Genomic DNA, 19101 nt, shown 5'->3' with positions numbered 1-19101 from the left:
TTCTATAACATAGTATAATAAAAAAGATGATTGCTCATGAAACTGCAAATCTATTGTATACAACTTGCTATTCCATTTAAATATATAATAAAAGTATCATGTAAATTTCTTTTTCCCCCTTTTCCCCCTTTTTTCTCCCCTCTTCCTATAGATGGATACCATTAGACACAAGTGTGTGTGTGTGTGTGTGTGTGTGTGTGTGTGTGTGTGTGTGTGTGTATATAAAATCATTCTATACATACTTCTATTTATCAGTTCTTTCTCTGGATGAAGATAGCATCTTTCTTCACATGTCCTTTGTAGTTAATTTGGGTATTTATAATAGTCAGTGACTTATTTACTTAAAGTTCTTAAAACAGTATTGCTGTTGCTGTATATAATGTTCTCTTGGTTCTGCTCATTTTGCTCTTCATTTATACTTTATATATATATATATATTATATACTGCTAATATGAGCTCATGAGTTATTTAGCAATTAAGGATTAGTATAAAGATAGCAGTAATGTTGTAGCTTTCACCCATTTCTGTAGTGGATGTCTTCAAGAGAAGATGGGGACAGCTAGGTGGTGCAGTGGATAAAGCACCAGCCCTGGATTCAGGAGGACCTGAATTCAAATCCAGCCTCAGATACTTGACACTTATTAGCTGTGTAACCCTAGCAAGTCACTTAACCCTCATTGCACCGCAAAAGAGAGAGAGAGAGAGAGAGAGAGAGAGAGAGAGAGAGATGCACACATGTTATAGCTATATTAAGCCACCATGGCTAATTTGTCATCCCAAAACAACAAAAACGGAGTTGGGCATGTGGGAAGGTGGAGAGGGAAAGGTTGTTAAATAGGCTAATACACAGGTATTAGTCTGGTAATCAGGTAAATAAATAAATCACAGAATTTTCAGATTATTAAGGTATTTTTCATAGGAAATATTTTCCTCAAGGTACTAGATAATTAAGACATTGAACTACTGCTCTTCAAGAGCCATAATGATATTAATTCATTTTAGATTGAAACATCCATCTGTCCATGGGATGACTACATCTTCTTGATTTGCCTTTTCTCCTCAAGCCCCCTACAATCTGACTGCTATCCCTATGAACCTATCCATCATCACTGGAGACCCTACTCTCCAATGCCTCCTAACTGCCAAAATGCAAATACTTCTCAGTTTTTTATCTTACTTGATCTTTCTTCAGCACTTAGAATTTTTGCATGGAAACAACCTTTCCTCATTTCTATCTCTACGAATCCTTTTCTTTCAAGACTCAAATCAGATGCCACCTCCTGCATGAAGTCTTCCTTATCTCCTCAGTTGTTAGTACTCTCTGTCACTGAAAATTACCATATGTTTACCTTATGTCTGTGTATGTCATATCCCCCCTGTAGAATGTAAGCTCCCTGAGGGCAGGGGCTGTCTTTTTTTTTTTTTTTTGGTCTTTGTAGATCTAGGGCCTAACACTGCCTTGCCCAAAGTTGATGTTTAATCAATGTTAATTGAATTCAATTAAATTGACTACCCCTTCCTGCTTGTTACTGTCTTCTGCTTTGACTTCTCTGACAATGCTCTCTCCTGGTTCTCCCTTCATTTATCTGACCTCTTCTCAATCTATTTTGCTGATTATTCTAACTCCTCCTACCAGTTAGGTGTGGGTTGCCTCCAAAGTTCTATCCTTGGCTTTCTTTTTCATCATTGTACTCTCTCCCTTAACAATATCCCTTCCCCATAGGCTCCACTCTGAGTTCCATGCATCTAGAATAGAAAAGAAAAGCATTTAGTAATCAATCATTCACTGTAGGCCAAGACTATGCATAGTTTTAGGAACAGAGTTTTGTTTTTTTGTTTTTTTAAATGAGATAGTTTCTGCCCAAAGGGCTATGGGACTGTGCATACCCTTTGACCCAGTAATACCACTACTAGGTCTGTATCCCAAAGAGATCATAAAAAAGGAAAAGGACCTATAGGTACAACAATATTTATAGAAGCTCTCTTTGTGGTGGCAAAGAATTGGAAATCGAGGGAATGCCCACCAACTGGGGAATGGCTGAACAAGTTGTGGTATATGAATGGAATGGAATATTGTTGTGCTGTAAGAAATGATGAACAGGCAGATTTCAGAAAAACTTGGAAAGACTTAAGTGAACTGATACTGAGTGAAGAGAGCAGAACCAGGAGAACACTGTACATAGTAAGAGCAACATTGTGTTATGATCAACTGTGACTTAGCTCTTCTCAACAGTGCAATGATTCAAGATAATTCCAAAGAGCTCATAATGGAAAATGTTCTCCACATCCAAAAAAAAAGAACTGTGGATTCTGAATGCAGGTTGAACCAAACTGTTTCTACTTTTGTTTTTTGTTTATTTTTTTTCTTTTTTGAGATTTTTCCCCTTTTGTTCTGATTCTTCTTTCACAATATGACTAATGCAGAAATTTTTTAAAAAGAGAGAAAAAATGGAGATAGTTTCAGGTCTCAGAGAGTTCACATTCTAACTTGGGGAGACAATATGTAGGAAGGTTCAGCTGTAAAACAAATGGAAAGACCCAGTGGTTCTCAGGGTACACTAGTGGGAAGGGGAGATCCTGGTGAATTCTTGGGAGTTGAGGTAGGATAATTAATGGAAGGGGGCTTTCTAAAGGCCTACAGTGCTCTCAAATGACTCTCAAATCTATAATTTCACTCTCATATCTCCCCTAAACTTCTCTATCTGGAGTTGGGAGAGAAGGGAAAGGGAAGGGAATAATCAATTAAATAGCAACTACTATATGTCATCCACTGTTCTAAACACTTAATACATATTATTTCATTTAATAACAAAATCATCTTCTCATCCAAGCTACCCCTCCTGCTAACTATTCCCTTTCTGTGGGCATAACTGCCATTTTCCCAATCACCAAAGTTCAAAAACTTGGAGTCTTCTTTAACTTTTTCTTCTCCCTCACCTGCTGCATCAAATCAGTCACCAGTATTGATTTTGGCCACAATTTCACTTGATTTTTCATCTCCATTGCCTAAACTATTAGACTTGTCTTCTCTCCCCCTTTTTTTCCCTTCTCTGATCTCTCTGCCACAACAGTGTCTAAGTAATCTCCCTAATGCATATGCTGAATAATCTTGCACTTCTTTTCAAAAACTTTGAATGGTTTCCCATTGTCTGTCAAATAAAGTACAAATTTAGGCTCCAATTTGAGAAGCAAACCACAGCTTGATTCCAATATATCTTTCTAGCTTTATTTTAGACTCTACCCCACTCACACTCAGTACTGAAGCCTGACTGATTTTGTCCTGCCAGCTCAGATTACTACCTCCTTAATGAACCTTTTCCTTATTCCCTGAGTTAGAAATGAAGTGACCTCCCTACCCCCTTGAAATTGTAGATATACTATGTTTGACCTCTCATGAATTTAGGTATATTCTCATTTGTATTACAAATATGCAAATGAGAATATGACTAAATTCACATTACAGCTATAGAGGCTATGATTGGTGTATATTGTGTGATTGGTAAGAGTACTGGACTGGGAATCAGGAATAGGTTCAAATCCAGCCTGTGACACTTAGTAGCTACATGGCCATGCAAACCACTAAACTTCTTAGTACTTCAGGCAGCTTTCTAGGACCTATCTCTTAAATCCTAGATGGTTGAAAAATCTGAATCAATGGTAGAAATTCTCAGTCATCTAATCAACTAATAAGCATTTATTAAGTGCCTACTATGTTCCAATTGTGCTAGGTACTAGGGGTACAAAGACAAAAGAAGAAAAAAAATTTTGGGTCTCAGGGAGCTTAGATTCTACTGGAGGAAACATTATGTGTATGTATTCCGTTGTGTAATTTAAGATTCTATTTTTTTTTAAGTGAGGTAATTGGGGTTAAGTGACTTGCCCAGGGTCACACAGCTAGTAAGTATTAGGTGTCTAAGGCCGGATTTGAACTCAGGTACTCCTGACTCCAGGGCTGGTGCTCTATCCACTGTGCCACCTAGCTGCCCCATAATTTAAGATTCTAAATGTGGATTCTAATCTGTTCTCCCAGTTTTGGGGAAAACTGACTAAAAATCACTGATAAAACGAGTTTAGGTTTTTAAGGGTTTATTGAAAAATAGAAAGAAAAAGATTGAGAACAGAATTCCAACAGCCTGGCATTCCTATCTTTCCTCAAATTTCATGTGAAGTCCTCTGCCGCTGCCACCACCACCATCAAGTCAGGAACCCCAAAAGAGCGAGAGCTCTCCGCGCAGGCTCCCTTTCCTCCTTCCTGTCTCCTCCCAGAAAATAGGAGACTCCTTAAGTTGATTGGCTGGTAGCCTTGATAGACAGCATCCATGAGCAAACGTCTGTGTAATTTAAGATTCTAAATGTGGATTCTAATGTGTTCCCCCAGTTTGGGGGAAACTGACTAAAAATCACTGATAAAACGAGTTTAGGTTTTTAAGGGTTTATTGGAAAATAGAAAGAAAAAGATTGAGAACAGAATTCTAACAGTCTGGCATTCCTATCTTTCCTCAAATCTCCTGTGAAGTCCTCTGCCGCCACCACCATCAAGTCCGGAAGCCAAAAGGGCCCGCGCTCTCTGCGCAGGCTCCCTTTCCTCCTTCCTGTCTCCTCCCAGACCATAGGAGGCTCCTCCAGTTGATTGGCTGGTAGACTTGATAGACAGCACCCATGAGCAAGCGTCATTTCCTGACGCCAAGGAAAAGCCACAATGCCTCTGAGGCATTTTCCTCATGGTGGAGCTCTCCACAGCAAGTCTCCAGTAGGTGGCGTCATTCCAATCATTACACGTCATTTCCTGACACCAAGGAAAAGCCACATGGCCTTGCCCTCTGAGGCATTTTCCTCATGGCGGAGCTTTCCCACAGCAAGTCTCCAGTAGGTGGCATCATTCCAATCATTACACCATATATATGTAGAATAACTATAAATTAAATATAAGGCAGTTAGTGAGGTTGGCCACTAGTAATTGGGGGCTCAGGAAAGGCTTCCTGAGGATGGAAGCATATATCCTTCACATATTCATGCATTAAAGTTATATGTAGGGGCAGCTAGGTGGTGCAGTGGATAGAGTACCCACCCTGGAGTCGGGAGGACATGAGTTCAAATCCGACCTCAGACACTTAACACTTACTACTTGTGTGACCCTGGGCAAGTCACTTAACCCCAATTGCCTCACACACACACACACAAAAAAGTTATATGTATACAAGCCTTAACTTCTCTATAAGTGAATGAATGGAAAAGGATTTATTAAATGCTTATTTTGTACATTATTTGTAATCTAATAGACTAAAGTTCCTTGAGGGCACAGTGTGCAATTTGCATAGTTCCCAACCATTGTCTTGGCACATCACAGACACTTTTAATAAATGTTTATTGAATTCAATTTTATATGTCCAAAAGCAAACTCATTATCTCCTTACACAAACCTCTTCTTCCTCTTAACTTTCCAATTTCTGTTAATGGCATCACCATTGCCCTAGTCACTCAAGCATGAAGCCTTGGAATTATCTTTTATTTTCTCTACATCTTTCCTCTCTGGGCTGCACAAGTGACTCATGTCCAAAGACTTTCTCTACCTTGCCACCCTGGAAGCTCAGGTAACTCTTAGACCACTTTTCAGTTTGGAATTACCATTCCACCCCTGAGGTCATTCTCTAAGATAGGCTGGTTCTTCTCCAACAGTCTTTTTAAGGAGCAGTTCTCCTAGGCTAATCATGTCTTCATTCCTTTCCAGGCTTCACTTCTGTCTCATGAGATTTTCTCTTCCATGCCCCACCCCAAGTACTGTACCTTCACCTCCACTCTGACCCACCGAACGGGTCCCTTTCATGTGTTGTCTTACGTGTTATAATATCAGCTGGTGTTGTCTGTCTTTCTGCTTGAATTTGTATTCACAGAAGTTCAGCACAGTGCCTGGATAAATAAGCTAAGTAAGAGTTCAATAAATGCTTGTTGATTTGACTTGGCTCATTGACATAGTTAATAAATTACCAAATTCTGCTATTTATATATTTATTGCCTTTTTATTTCCCCTTCCTTTCAATACCCACTATTCCAAACCTGAAAGGCTTATAGTCATTAGTCATTTTGGGCTCCCTTCCCCAGTTTTTCACTATTAATTCCTAGCTATTCAACTCTAGCTTCTTAAAAATAACTAATTCACATTTAATATGGAGAGAGGAAAAAAATTACTTTTAATGACTTAATGACTTATGTTAAAGTTCTCCCTTAGGGCAAACAAATTCAAATTTAGCAATTGGCACCTGGGTAGAGAATTAAATAAAGCTGTGGCCAATTTCAACTTCTTCTGCATGTTGACTTTTGGTTTAGAGAATAATATTTTACATGATATAAGTGATTGGGGGAGGGGGAAACATACATACCTGGGCTCGTACAAAGGGGACAGTGTGATTTTGTCTTAATTTTAATTACTTTTTTAAATAAGGAAAACAAAGATATTTGAGAAAATGTAGAAATCTTCAGCCTAAATTTCAGCAGCTGTACCACATAACTCTGAATTTATCTAAACTTTGTCTCCTAGGCTGCTATAGTTCATCTTTCTGAAAAACCTTTGGTGTCTTGGTAGAGCCAAACTTCTGGAATGTACACTGTTTAAATGTAAGAAATACCTTCACTTTTTTTTTTGTTTGTGTTAGGGAAATGGGGCTTAAGTGACTTGCCCAAGGTCACATAGCTAGTAAGCATCAAATGTCTGAGGCCGGATTTTGAACTCAGGAACTCCTGAATCCAGGGCCGGTGCTTTATCCACTGCGCCACCTAGCCGCCCCTACACCTTCACTTTTAAGAAACAATTGTATCAGGTAGGAGCCAACTCCCTGTTTTCTTTGGACTACATTTCCCACAATGCTTTGGGAGAAGCCCGGAGAGGCTTCCTGGATTGGCAACAAGTCCTGAACTTCAACACTCAGATTGCATTGTGAAGGGCATTTACCAAGCAGTATTAAGGAGTCTCTCTGCTTAAGAAAGATAAGCTTATGTCTGCTGCTTCTAACCGCTATCTTCAAGATGCAGTGTTAGGTCCTCTTTCTAGGAAGCTTTCCCCTAAGAACTATGCCAGGGCTATGTCCCCAGAATGCAGGTCCTCAGCAGGAGATCCCTTCCCCTCAGCTGTGATTCATACAAGTTCTTTACATTTGCATTACATAAGTTACAGCAAGGTTTCCTGCCCCTTCCTGTAAGGGACTGAGCTATTTCCCCACTTGGTGTGTTGGGAAGGCAGAAGGGAGTCAGGGGACTTTCCTGTTAACTATCTCAGTTCTTCTCTTTGGGTGCAAAGAGGCAGTGGGGGAGGAAGGAGGGACTGCTCTCACAACAGGAAATTAGGGAGGTAGTTCGCTGTAGGAATCCATAGGTGTATAACTGTGTCTGGGGAGATTTTCTCTTTCCATCTATTTTGCTATGTTATTTAATTAAACGTCTTTGATTTTGAACTAGTAGTTCTCTAGTCACATCAGATTTAAAAAAAAAAAAAAAAAAAAAAAAGACCAGGCAGCTAGGTGGCACAGTGGATAAAGCACGGGTCCTGGATTCAGGAGGACCTGAGTTCAAATCCGGCCTCAGACACTTGACACTAGCTGTGTGACCTTGGGTAAGTCACTTAACCCTCAATGCCCCACCAAAAAAAAAAAAAGGACCAACAGTGGGGGCTTGCAGACTATGATTTTGAATGGCTGCTAACCCTGAACTTGGAGTAACTTTAAGGTAGTCCACGAGTAAGGGGGTGGGGGCTGTGCTAAATAAAGATGTACAGAAATCAAGTTCTGGGGAGGGGGAAATACCCTTTCATCCCAGGATCCTACTTCTAGGCATCTACTCCAAGGATGTCAAAGACAAAGAAAGTTCCCATGTACACCAAAATATTTGTTGTAACACCAAGGAGCAAAGTAGATTCCTTTCAACCGAGAGATGGCCAAGTAAATTGTGGTAAATTAATGTTTCACATTGTGCTCTGGAAAAAATGGCAAAGATAAGGATTTTATAGAAGCACAGGAAGACATTTAAACCATGAAGAACGAAGTAAACAGAATAAGAACAACAAAAACCACAATGACTAAAGCAATTGAAAGAATAAAAATAGGGCAGCTAGGTGGTGCAGTGGATAAAGCACCAGCCCTAGATTCAGGGGGACCTGAGTTCCAATGTGGCCTCAGACACTTGACACTTATTAGCTGTGTGACCCTGAGCAAGTCACTTAACCCTCACTGCCGCACAAAAAAAAAAAAAAAGAAGAAGAAGAAAATATAGAAACTAAACACTGTGTAACTATATTGACCAAGAAATTTGGTCCTAGACAAGAGTTGAGAAAATGTACCTCTCTTCCTTTCTTCCACTGGGGGTATATTATGAAAATGGAATATTACATATATTATCAGACTTGATTGATACGTTAGTTGTTTTTGTTGGGTGCTTTTTTTTTTCCTTTCATTTTTTGTTATAAATATACTGGGAGCCTAAACAATGGGGCTCTATTTGTGGAGCATGTGAAATATACTTTGCCTGCTGCCAGCCCACATGAAAGAAGGTGAGGGGGCCTGTTGCTTTCAGAACAAAATGATGATATGTAATAGAAAGGTTCTGGTCCCTGATTTTGAGCATGCCCAGACATTCTGGAACTGGTTCCTATCTTCTAAGCAGATGGTGATGAGCCAGCATCAATTGGCTCCCCTGTGTTTGTGGAGGAGGCAAGGATGAATGCAATCCACGGGTCTGGTCAGGAGGGATGCCTCAGACCTTTATCTCCCCATCAGGGCCATCTTCCCAAGGGCTTACAGTAGTCTTTACCTCCTCAATGGAACACAGTTGGTGGGAAAGAACAAGAGACTCACTTTGGCAAATTAGTACCTTTTAAATGTATCACAGTGTCAGGTCAGCAGCTAATCAACAGACTTTCTCTTCACCACATGGTTAGCAGACCGAAGCCAGTCACAGAATATCCGCACATGTTCCAAACCAGAAAGCAGAGGTCTTGCATTTTATCTTGTTATATCTTTCCAGACCCAGGTTCCCTAGCCTCTTGCACATGGATTGACAATGGGTAAGAAGCATACTATTTATGCTCTGACAATGGAGCTGTGTGAGCCAGGCCTCTATTTCACAAGTGATAGATAGCTCAGTGGGTAAGACAAGAGAAGCTATATATTTGGTAATGAAGTTGATGTAAAAACAAAAGATAGTAAAAAAAATAAATTAAAGAAATTATTCACTGGGGAACTATGCATTTAATAGTCTGTGTTAGATTAAAATAATGTCAGGAATTGATGGAACAACTTCAGCTATCTAATGTATGGAAAAGTTTCATTTGAGAATATAATCCATAGAGTTACTGTATTAATCCACTCTCCCAAACATATGTCACATTCTTAAATGAGATCCCTTTGAAAGGAAAAAAATGTATATGATGGTATACACTGAAAAAAATTATAGATAAGTGAAAATTATTTTTGTTTCCTCTGAAAGTTAAAAATAAGAGTTTTAGTTCAAATAAAATTGATTGTGACTAGAGAATACTGAAGTTTTATTTATGCCAGATTTGAGGGTTATATTTGGACCCATACTAAATGTACTACACAGTATTTCCAACATATCATTAATTATAGGCTGAGAAATATGAACCTTATAGAGATGCACGTGTGCTTTTTGATCCAGATGTGTTCTTTCACGTGGAAAGTTCAAAGCCTGCACGCTTTTGGGTGAGCATAGTGGGAAAATGGACAATCTTTTTCTTCCACTGTGTCCCTAAAGACCTTTCTTGTCTCTTTACCTGCAAAGACCTGCATAAGGTCTTCAATCATCTCTGATCTCCAAAATGTTCTTTCTGGTCTCAGGTCTATTCAGGAAGTTTTTGCAAAAATTCTCCCTTTTATATTGCTTAACTGCTTCCATCTCTGAGTCCCCAGGATGCTTTATAGTTTCTTCCTAAGTACAGCTCCACCTATCCTGCCTAATTTTCATCTTCTCTTTTTTCCATGCTTTCTTACCTCTACTCAAGGCCTTCCTTCCCTTCACCCCCTTCTCACTCTCCCTCCCCACCACTATCAATATCATCCTCTACTTTATCATCATCCTCACAATTATGGACATTTGCAAAGCTTTTGCTCTTCATACCTTTTGGGGGGGGCGGGGCAATGAGGGTTAAGTGACTTGCCCAGGGTCACACAGTAAGTGTCAAGTGTCTGAAGCTGGATTTGAACTCAGGTCCTCCTGAATCCAGGGTCAGTGCTTTATCCTCTGCACCACCTAGCTGCCCCAATCTCCATACCTTTTTTTTTTTAACACAGGATGATGCCTCTTGTCCAAAAGGACCTACTCTCCTGTTTATCTAAATCTACTTCTTAGAGACAGAGCCTAAAAAAATACCTACTCCATGGGAGTATTGTAAATGCTCCATAAGAGTAGGTATCATTGGATCATAATATCATGGAATCCTAGATTTAGAGCTAGAATGGAATCAGAGGCCATCTAGTGCAAGCCTCTCATTTTACAAATGAAGAAACTGAAGCCCAGAGATTAAGTGACTACTCCAGGTTATACAAAGAGACAGAAGCAGGATTTGAACCCAGATCACCTGAGAATTAAGTTCAAATCTGGCCCCAGATACTTCCTATTGGTGTGACCCTGGGCAAGTTACTCTATCTGCTTTAGTTTCACAAACTTCTCCTTCCTCAAATCCAGAAACAGGATTTGAACCCATGTTCTCTGACTCCAAATCCATTACTTTTCTCCTATAATTTGTATTTCCCCTAACACTTATGTTATGAGAGTTTGGGAGGATCCCAAGCCCCTTGCTAGTCCCATGTCCCTGTAGTTGTGATGGACCCAAGCAGCAATCTTCTTTCCCTGAACCTTCTTTCACTTAGCACTACCTAGGGCTTCATAACCCTGATGGTTTGAATTATAAAAATTATTTGCCTGGGAGCAGGAAGAGAGTCAGAAATGTTTCCAGGTGCTTGAATTAACTGCCAGTAATTCTACCTCCAGTTCCCAACTTCCTAGGGGACCTGTGTTTTGTAGCATTTCATTCTAGTATTATGTGTTTTTTAAAATGAGTTTTTAATTGATGTATGTTTGTTTGTGTGTCTGTTTTTAAACTTTAGATTTTAAAGTTATATATATATATATATATATATATATATATATTGGACTTTAAAATCTAAAGGTTAAAACACAAAAACAAAATACATCAAATAAACCCACACACACACATAATAGTAGCAATGTATAGTGGATTTGGGGGCAGTTAGGTGGCACATTAGATAGAGCACCAGGCCTGAAGTTGAGAGGAGCTAAGTTCAAATAAGACATCAAACACTTACTTGCTGTGTGACCCTGGGCAAGTCACTTGACCCTGTTTGCCTCAGTTTCCTCATCTGTAAAATGAGCTGAAGAAGGAATTGGCAAACCACTCCAGTATTTTTGCCAAGAAAACTGCAAATGGAGTCACAAAGAGTTGGACAGGACTGAACAACAACAGATATTGAATTATAAGGTGTAACAGCCTAAAATTCTAGATATGATGTCTAAAATATAATGAGTGGTTGCCTTAGACTTTTAAGGACTTATTAAAGTGCATCAGAAGTTAGTGAAGAGAGAGAGGTAAAAAGCAAACTTCATCTAACTATCTAAGAGAGCCCAGCATCTGTTCTCCCGCCAAGCCAAGGAAGCCTCCTGTGAAACAGGAAACAGGGCCATACACACACACACACACACACACACACACACACACACACACACACACCTCCAAGCTAATTGGCTGGTAACACTGATTGACAGGATCCATGGGCGGCAAACCACTTCCTGGCGCCGATCTGACCTTTAAAACCCCAGAAAAGGTCACTTCCAGACACTAAAGTCACATGTTTTCTTTTCATGGCTAGAGCTCACAATGTCCCTCCCAGCAGGGGTGTCATTCCAATTCTCACAAAGGGTTCACAAGGGCCTATTGAATTTAAACAAGAAAAACTTTGAACCTTAATTTTCAGGTTTGCCCACAACAATTTAGTATAGTTTTATGCACAAAGTAGGCATTTTATAAATTTCTAGTTCATATCTGTTGGTGAATAAAACTGAATAAATGCAGCCTTTAATTGTATTAGTCACTCACTTGCCAACATGGCAGCCAATAGGTGGTGCAGTGGATAGAGCACTAGACCTGGAGTCAAGAAGACCTGAGTTCACATGTGGCCCCACATACTTCCTAGCTGTATGACCCTAGGCAAGTCATTTAACCACTGTTTGTTTTAGTTGCCTCACCTGAAAAATAGGAATAATAATAGCACTTTACTCCAGGGTTGTTGTGAGGATCAAAAGAAATAATATTTGTAAAGCCTTTTGTAAACCTTAAAGCACTATCTATGTATATGCTAGTCATCATTATTATGTATTTTGTATTTAATTTTCTAGTTTGTTTTTGTCTTTGTATGGCCAGGAGCCTCACACATTGCCTGGCACACCGTAGGTGATTAATAAATGTGAAACTGAATTAATTGAATAATGAATACAAAGAAACTGGAAAAAATAAAGCGGTCTCAGAAAGTAAATGGCATTGAGTTCCCATATGGGAACAGTTTAATATCTCTAAGGCCAATTGGCAATTTAGCCTAGATCCGCTGCCCTTAGGATCCTCTCTGCATTTTTGATCATTTTTCATCAAGCCAAAGGCTCCATTGCCTCAAGCTCAGCTATGGAAAGAACACAGCTTGAGAAATCATTCACACTCAAACCTCTAGATGTCAGCATCACACAAGATCTATCCAAGATCTATCTGGCTTCAAATGGGAGATATTTGCTAAATATTTCATATCATGTCAGAAGAAAAGTCCCACAAGCTCTGCTCAGATTGATCGTTTTTTCAGAGACCATTCTAATATTCATGGGATCACAGATTTAGAGCTGAAAGGGACTTTATAGGGCATCAAATCTATTGGGTTTTTTTTGTTTCTTTCTTTTTAAACTCCCAAAATTTGCATGGAAATTCAAACTCAGTTAAGAGGTCCTACTTTTGTCTTTCTGAAAGAGAATGGGTTTTTACAAAGATCTCCTCATGTCACAGCGTTATTAGTGATAGAGCTAAGCGGAAAGGAAAGGAAAGGAAAGGAAAGGAAAGGAAAGGAAAGGAAAGGAAAGGAAAGGAAAGGAAAGGAAAGGAAAGGAAAGGAAAGGAAAGGAAAGGAAAGGAAAGGAAAGGAAAGGAAAGGAAAGGAAAGGAAAGGAAAGGAAAGGAAAGGAAAGGAAAGGAAAGGAAAGGAAAGGAAAGGAAAGGAAAGGAAAGGAAAGGAAAGGAAAGGAAAGGAAAGGAAAGGAAAGGAAAGGAAAGGAAAGGAAAGGAAAGGAAAGGAAAGGAAAGGAAAGGAAAGGAAAGGAAAGGAAAGGAAAGGAAAGGAAAGGAAAGGAAAGGAAAGGAAAGGAAAGGAAAGGAAAGGAAAGGAAAGGAAAGGAAAGGAAAGGAAAGGAAAGGAAAGGAAAGGAAAGGAAAGGAAAGGAAAGGAAAGGAAGGAAAGGAAAGGAAAGGAAAGGAAAGGAAAGGAAAGGAAAGGAAAGGAAAGGAAAGGAAAGGAAAGGAAAGGAAAGGAAAGGAAAGGAAAGGACTTTGCGTAACAGTGTCTGTCTCTGTCTTCCAGAGATGTCAGGAGGATAAATCACAATAGTATATACTTATACTTTGTAACTGTTGCAATCTTAAACTAATGTTATATGTGAGTACATAGGACCACAGATAGACAGATAGGTAGACTACATAAATATAGATATAGGTAAGATAAGTAGATAGGTGGATAGATGGATTGATAGGTAGATTATATAGATATAGGTAGGTAGATAGATTATATAGATTTAGTTAGGTAGATGGATAAAGTTATAGATATATAGAAAGAACATAAATATTCATTCAGCGCCAGGTACTGTGCTATGGGCTGAATAGAAAAATATAAGTAAGAATTCTCAGGTTGCTAACTTGCATTCTGGTGGAGGAAGGCAGCATATAAAGGGGAGCTAGAAGGGTGGAGGGAAGGGAGTGTTTCCGTGGAGATGGCTGAGAAGTGGCATGGTGCCTTGGTGCTGGGGAAGATGAAGAGAAAACTCACCAATTAAAGCTGAGCATCCGAAAGGTGGAGTCCAAGTTTCTGATGGGAGGGATGTGAGAATGATGGCAGGTGTGTAGGTAGCCTGGTGAGGAGACCACATAGGTAGTGACTAGAATTTGAAGTCACATTTTGTCTTTTTTTTTTTTTTTTTTGCAGGGCAATGAGGGTTAAGTGACTTGCCCAGGGTCACACAGCTAGTAAGTGTCAAGTGTCTGAGGCTGGCTTTGAACTCAGGTCCTCCTGAATCCAGGGCCAGTGCTTTATCCACTGCGCCACCTAGCTGCCCCCTACATTTTGTCTTTTAAGGAGGGTGCTTTAGGCCCTACTTCATAAGAAAGATGCCCTTTAGGGAAATGTGAAAATTCTGCCTCAGATTACAAATATATATTTTTTTACCTATGAGCAACTTAGATGTAGTTACGACTGCAATTGGGGAAAGCCTCCACCTAATGCCAAGAAATGCCTGTGAAATGTTCTGTTCCAGAATAATTTGATGTTCTGCAATGGACACACCCACTGTACAAGCTGTTACAGCACATGGGCCTTTGAAAAAGTACATCCCAATCAGCCATTTTCTGATGCCTTTGAATAGGCCCAAGGATATAGTTAGACAAGAGAACATGCTGCTTTTCTCACCCACCCACTCAGTGTGTCCAAGAAATGTGCTATACGGCATAGTTAGCTCACCGAGGGCTCTAGCTGGCAACTGTGCAACAGTTCAGCCTTCTAATAGCAATGCAATTACCACCAATTTCTCACTCTCAACATAACTCTAATCCAGGCGTGCAAAGCCTCTCCTTTGAATAGAGAAAGCATGCAAAAGGGGAGGGAGGGAATGAAGGAAGGGAAAGGAGGAAGGAGAGAGGGAAGGAAAAAGGAAGGAAAAAAGAAAGGAAGGAAGGAAAGAAGGAATGAAGAAGGAGGGACAGCTGGAGGGAGGAAGAGAGGGAAAGAGGAAATACTTAAGAAAGGTTTAGTATGTGCCAGGCATTGTGCTGAGCTCTCAAATACAAGAGATACAAATACAAGGCGGGGAGGGGAGAATATTTTCCCTCAAGGAGTTTACATTCTAATGGGGAAAGAAGTTATATAGAGAGGAGGTGAAACGCTGGGTGAGTGTGGAGAGGAGTAGGCTGAATTCTGGAAGTCCAAAACAAGACTAGGAGGGAAAAAAGGCCAGACCTGGAATCTACAAAATGCAAGCTCCAGGAGGAACTCACTAATGAAAGAAGAGGAAAGGCCTTACAGATGGATATTCCAGGTTGACAAGGCCACAAGAATAGCCTTGGATGTTAGAGCAAGGGGGTGCCAGGCATTTAGGAAAATATGCCAGGATGAGGCAGCATGGTTTGGAAGTCTGGAAGGCAAGAATAGGGCTGGGAGAGGAACATGGGTTTGTGAAAGCAGGTAGGTAATATGCGATCTGAAATCAGGGGGACATGAGTTCAAATTCCAATCGGATACTAATTATTGGGTCTAGACAAGTCACTTAATTTCTCTTGGCTTCAGTTTTCTTATCTGTCAAATACCTTACAGCGTTGTGAAGATCAAATGAGAAGTCAAATGTATGGAAAATACTTTGGAAATGTCAAGATACAAAATAAATTATAGCTATTGTGGTTAAATTATTTTTGTTATGGTTAAATTATTATTAAATTAAATTTAAAATGAATAAGGGCTTTAAAAAGCAATCTTGTATCATATCAATCAAAATTTAAACAAAAGATATCAACCTATATAAGGGAAAGGCAAAGTGGACATCAGACCTTTCCTGCTTTCGTTGTGATCCAGGAATTTTTTCAAATATGATTAATCCTGTCAAATGGATTTTTAGGACTCTTAGTAGTTATTATTTTTATTCCCCTTATCATCATCATTGTTTATGTCTAGGCCTATTATTTTATCAATTTGGGGAGCTCTGGTGCAGAACCTCTCTGCATCAAGGCAGATAAGGAATTAATTGTGACTTGTACTTTTCTTAGAGAACTGTCTTGAGTACTAAGAGGTTAAGTGACTTGCCAGTGGTCAGATAGAGCTGAAATGTTTCAGAGGCAGCCCTTTATCATGTATCTTACTGTTATAGAAGCTGCCCCTCTATTATGCCACACTCCTTCTTTTTACTTAAGTACTAAGGAAAAATATTTCGAGGCTTTTAGGCCTATCTGATTTTTGGTATATGGTTTTTCAAAGACATAGAAAGCACTGCTTGTCCCAACCCAATTCCATCAATAAAAATAAGGCAAAACTCCAGTTTTAGACCCTATAGCAGAACTAATGCTAACTTTGTTATCTCTCTGATCATGGGAGATATATATATATATAGATAGATACACACACACACACACACACACACACATATATATATGTGTATATGTATGTATATATGTGTGTGTGTGTATGTATGTATGTATATCTCCTAACTCCTAAGAAAAGGATCTTAGAATCAGAAGGGAATTCAAAGAACATTTAGTCCAATCCCCATTCGGTACAGGAAAGACATTTCAAAATGCTTTTCCAGTTTCTGTTTCAATGCCTCCAGTAATATAGAACTGCAGATTATAACCTCTTTTGGAAGAACAGAGCATATTTTATGCTATTTAACCCCAGCAGGATATATATTATAATAATAGCTAGCATTTACATAGTACTTTAAGGTTTGCAATGTACTTTACAAATATTATCTCATTTGACCCTCACAATAGCCCTGATAGGAAAGTGTTATTATCCCCATTTTTAAAGGTGAGGAAATAGAGGCAAAGAGGTCAAATGACTTGCTCAAGGTTACACATCTGCTAAGTGTCTGAGGCAGGAATTCAACTCGGGTCATCCTGACCCCAGATCCACTCTTCTATCCACTATACCAACCTACTATTCAATAAGTATGTATTAGTTGATTGATTAGTTGATGACTATGGAGCCTCAGTTTACTGATACAAAAATTAAGCTGGAAAGCAATGACTTGTTAAGGGTCAAGCAGGAAGTTGAACGCAACACTAGTAGAAAGATGGAGTATGAGAGATCACCTTATGGGGCAAATAAAAGAAAGCTTTCAGTCTATCTCCCTTATTTATTTATATTAGAATATAAGCTCCCTAACTATAATGATCAAGCTTGGTCTCAGGAAAAAAAAAGAATTGAGAAAATTTACCCCCTCTCTTTATTGCAGAGGTGAGACATTACAGATGAGAACATTGAACCCACTGTTACACAATTCATTGGTTAGTTTTACTGACCTGCTTTCCTTCTCTTTCTTTTAAAATCTCTGTTACAAGAAGAGGAAAAGGATTTATTTGAAAATGAATGTGATTATAAAAACAAAAGGTGCCAATAAAAGTAATCTATTTTTGTTTTTAAAAAAAGAATTTAAGTACCTTGAGGACTGGTATTATTTCATTTTCTTTGTATTTTCAGTGCCCAACACAGAGTATGCATTTTTAAAAACATCCTTTTGATTCCTTTTGTACTTAGTCATTTCAACAATCCCATCCTAGACTAAACCCTTCCTTGTCACAAACAAAAATCATTAACCAAAAAATTCCCAATGAGTGACTACATCTGACAGCACATATAATACTCAGTCCTTGTAGTTACCTCATCATGATGGAGTGGCTTTCATTATCTTCAATTACTCAGAATTTGACTTCCTTAAGCAATCTTTTCACTTTTATTGTTGTAGTCATTGTGAATTTTTTCTTGGTTCTGTTTAATTCACTCTGTATCAATACATATAAAACTTTGTTTCTCAGAATTCTCAGAATTTATCATTTTTACCACAAAATAATATTTCATTATATTCATCATACCATGATATTTAAAAATCCATTCCTCAATTGATGGATACCTACATTGCTTCTAAAAAAGGTTTTAAGAGGGAGCTAAGTGGTGTACTGGACAGAACACTAGAGTTTGAATCAGGAAGATCTGATTTAAAATAAAGATTCAGGGGGCAGCTAGGTGGAGCAGTGGATAAAGCACCAGCCCTGAATTCAGGAGGACCTGAGTTCAAATCTGACCTCAAACGCTTGACACTTACTAGTTGTATGAACCTGGGCAAGTCACTTAACCCTCATTGCCCCCCCTCCCCCCCATGCCTCTAAAATAAAGACTCAAATACCTTCTACCTGTTTGGCCTTGGACAAGTCACTTAACTTCTGCCTCATTTTTCACATATGTAAGGTGGGGATAATAATGGTACCTACTTCTCAGGGATTTTGGATTAGATATTTGTGAAGGGCTTTGTAAACCTTAAAGCACTATGTAAATGGTAGCTATAATTATAAAAGTACTGGATAGTAATTTTTGCATAATTCCAAAATGATAACCATAATAGTTTCACAGCCACACTAATATTCTAATATTGTGCCCATTTTCCCACAGCTCCTTCCACAGTGACTTGTTCCATAGTTGGTCATCCTTGCTGGTGTCAGATGAAACTTCAGGATTGTTTTCATTTGAATTTCTCTTACTATTAGTGATTGGTAGCAGACTGTCCTTTTCCCATTTATAATTTGCCATTGTTTTTTTGAAAACTGTTAGACTCTTTTAACCACTTATCTATTGGGGAATGGTTATTAGTGTTATAGCTTCAGTTCCCTATATATTTTGAATATCAGACTTTATTAATAGTTTTCCTACCATACCATTTCTCTTCAAATTCTGTCTCCATTTACTATAATCATGCAAAACATTTTGAATCCTAGCTGGGAGCTAGTGGTACAGCTAAGAGTACTGGGCCTGGAGTCAGGAAAACCTGAGTTCAAATCTGACCTCAGACACTTACTAGCTGTGTGACATGAGGCAAGTTGCTTAATGTGTTTGTCTGTTTCCTCTTCTGTAAAATGGGAACATCACTTACTTCCCATAAAAATGATTGAATGAGATAATAATTGCAAAGGATTTAGCATAGTGCCCAGCACATACTAAGTTCCATAGAAATGTTAGCTATTAATAATAAAATTTTATGTTTTTATCTTTTGTGATTGCTATCCCTTATTTAGTTAAGAACTT

The 19101-nt window shown here is 38.8% G+C and overlaps 1 pseudogene; it reads right to left on the bottom strand.

Moving 5' to 3' along the window:
* The window catches only part of LOC122725442, a 73827-nt pseudogene extending 59635 nt beyond the window's left edge, over positions 1-14192 (bottom strand).
* Positions 14193-19101: the final 4909 nt, after the last annotated feature.

This window comes from Dromiciops gliroides, chromosome 4 (assembly GCF_019393635.1).
Source record: "Dromiciops gliroides isolate mDroGli1 chromosome 4, mDroGli1.pri, whole genome shotgun sequence".
Lineage (NCBI taxonomy): Eukaryota > Metazoa > Chordata > Mammalia > Microbiotheria > Microbiotheriidae > Dromiciops > Dromiciops gliroides.
Note: the sequence above shows the minus strand (reverse complement) of the source record. Positions and strands in the feature narration are given on the sequence as shown.